Source organism: Octopus bimaculoides, chromosome 3 (assembly GCF_001194135.2).
Source record: "Octopus bimaculoides isolate UCB-OBI-ISO-001 chromosome 3, ASM119413v2, whole genome shotgun sequence".
NCBI lineage: Eukaryota > Metazoa > Mollusca > Cephalopoda > Octopoda > Octopodidae > Octopus > Octopus bimaculoides.
Window position 1 is genome coordinate 114,809,438 of NC_068983.1, and position 2,469 is coordinate 114,811,906.

The following is a 2,469-nucleotide window of genomic DNA, read 5'->3' on the forward strand; positions in this document are numbered from 1 at the left end:
AAGACACCATTTCGAGCGTGGCCATTTTCGTGCGGGTGACACGTAAAAGCACCCACTACACTCTCTGAGTGGTTGGCGTTAGGAAGGGAATCCAGCTGTAGAAACTCTGCCAAATTAGACTGGAGCCTGGTGTTGCCATCCGGTTTCACCAGTCCTCAGTCAAATCGTCCAACCCATGCTAGCATGGAAAGCGGACGTTAAACGATGATGATGATGATGATGATGTGACATTAATAAAAATCTGTAAATGTACAACCATCCAGATTTCTGAGTACCTTAATTTTTTTCTATAATATAATTCCTGTACATCACCTCCAAACCTTCCAATATATATATACACATATATACACCACATGGTGCCACCAACATTAGATGTGCAGCTGTAGAGGACTATTTGAAATTCCTTTTTGAATGTTTTCTACAATTATGCCAAATCCTCCAGCCTAAATCAGTAACTAGCTTATTTCTTCTGTTACAAATAAAAGAAACACTTTTTACATGTTTTACTTACCAAGAAAGTATTTTTTAACTGGATTTAAAAAAAAATATACTTTATACCTCACGGAATTCTGCTAAAACTAATAACAATACCACTGATGATGCGACAGCACTACAGCACCAATAAGCTATTCATGATGAAGTAAGTACTCTTCTCATTTTATTTGCACTCTACATTTAAAACCAAAATCTACTTCAGTGCCATTAAAAAAACCCATGATGACACTTCTATTGGATATATGAAGTGTTTCACTGACAATGTTGGTAAAGTATTCTCTCCTAACTGTATTTACCCCTCAAGCATTAACCCTTTCATTACCAACCCGGCTAAAACCGGCTCTGGCTCTGTAGTACAAATGTCTTGTTTTCATAAGTTTTGAATTAAAATCTTCCACCAAACCTTAGTCACAATTTATGTTCCTAACACGAGCTTAATGATAACTAAGTTATTTTACAAAATTCTTTGTTATATTTGAAGTAATTGAAAGAAGCACAGAGCATCTCAAAATAAATACAGTAACGAAAGGGTTAAGGTTGAAATCCCACTTTACATCACAGATTTTAGAGCAGAATGATTGAAGATCTTCTCAAAAGGGAGCTTTCTTAACAGTAATGCTTCATTCCTCTTCTCTCTGTATAATGCCTGTGATAGCAGAGTTTTTCATTCAGTGTTTTAAATTCATGCTTTAGAGTTATTACCTTTCTCTCAAGTGCTTGGTGTGAAGAGTCACTGTAGAGTTTTACTAATTTATACATAAGATGTAATTGGTGAAATGTAAGCTCATTCATTATACCCCTTACATTTTATTATATTTAACCATCCAATATGGCAATGCAGATTGTTGATGCTTTCTCCAAGTTTTGTTTCCATCTCGGTTGCTTCTGCTTAGTAACTTCATCCCCATATATACTGCAGATATCTCCTTGATGTTATTTAAGAGTGATTGCAGCTGTATATATGAAGGGATTAATATTCCAGTAATTGACATCACATGATTCCATGTACTCTCCAGTGATGTTGTTGATAAGTTTCAACATTGCAGCAGTTGGATTTTTCCTTAATCTTGTTGAGAATGGTCTGTAGTTCAATGATAGTTTCATAAAAGTAAGAAAGTTTTCTATGAACTATGGTCTCAAGATGTTTCCACGTTGAATATATTCCCCTCTTGAGTCAGCTACACAAGGATTTAGTGATGGCTACAGTGGTTTCTTTGCTTTATTTTAAGTCTCTCTTCTGGCAAACTTTGGCCAGTTCTCAATGAGAAGATTAATTAGCATAACAAAAGCAAGCCATTTTTTTGCAAAGAAAGATCTTAGTTGCTTTGTTGCCAAAGCTGGTTTATTGCAAAGGTGTTTAAGTTGGGGTTAGCTTCTCCTAGTATTTTTTTTTAACTACTTCATATATCTGATAGAAGTGTCACCATGGTTTTTTTTTTATAGCACTGAAGTAGATCTTGGTTTAAATGTACAGTGTAAATAAAATGAGAAAAGTGCTTACTTCATCATGAATAGTTTATTGGTGCTGTAGTACCATTTTCATCAGTGGTATGTCCAGGTTGAGCAGGATATAAAGATAGGTATCCGAAAACTTCCATAATAACTGCAAGCAAACTGCATAATGAAAAAACACCTGGAAGAGACTTAATAGTTGGATATTGATATAACAGGCAGACTTTTTATAGAAAGCTATTAAAAGAACTATGGAAGGTCAGATTGACATGCCATGACAAATCGTGTGGCCAAGAATGAAACCACTGAGTTGGCAGAAAACTATAGGTCCTTATTTGCCTGTAGAAAGTGGTGAATTGTTCATAGTAGAAGAGATGACACCACCACTCATAGCTTGCAATTTTTTAAGAATGTGAATGTAAACAATTACACAGGTACACATATATGTCTACCTGTGTCAATGGTTCTAAAAGCAAACTTCGTTTGTTTGTTTACGTTTATCAAAATCTGAATTTAATATAT

General features: G+C 34.9%; 1 protein-coding gene across 1 annotated transcript in view; it reads right to left on the minus strand.

The window, feature by feature from the left end:
- The window catches only part of LOC106877710 (pseudouridine-5'-phosphatase), a 212,391-nt gene that overhangs the window by 2,973 nt on the left and 206,949 nt on the right, over positions 1–2,469 (minus strand). The gene's annotated exons all lie outside the window — the stretch shown is intronic.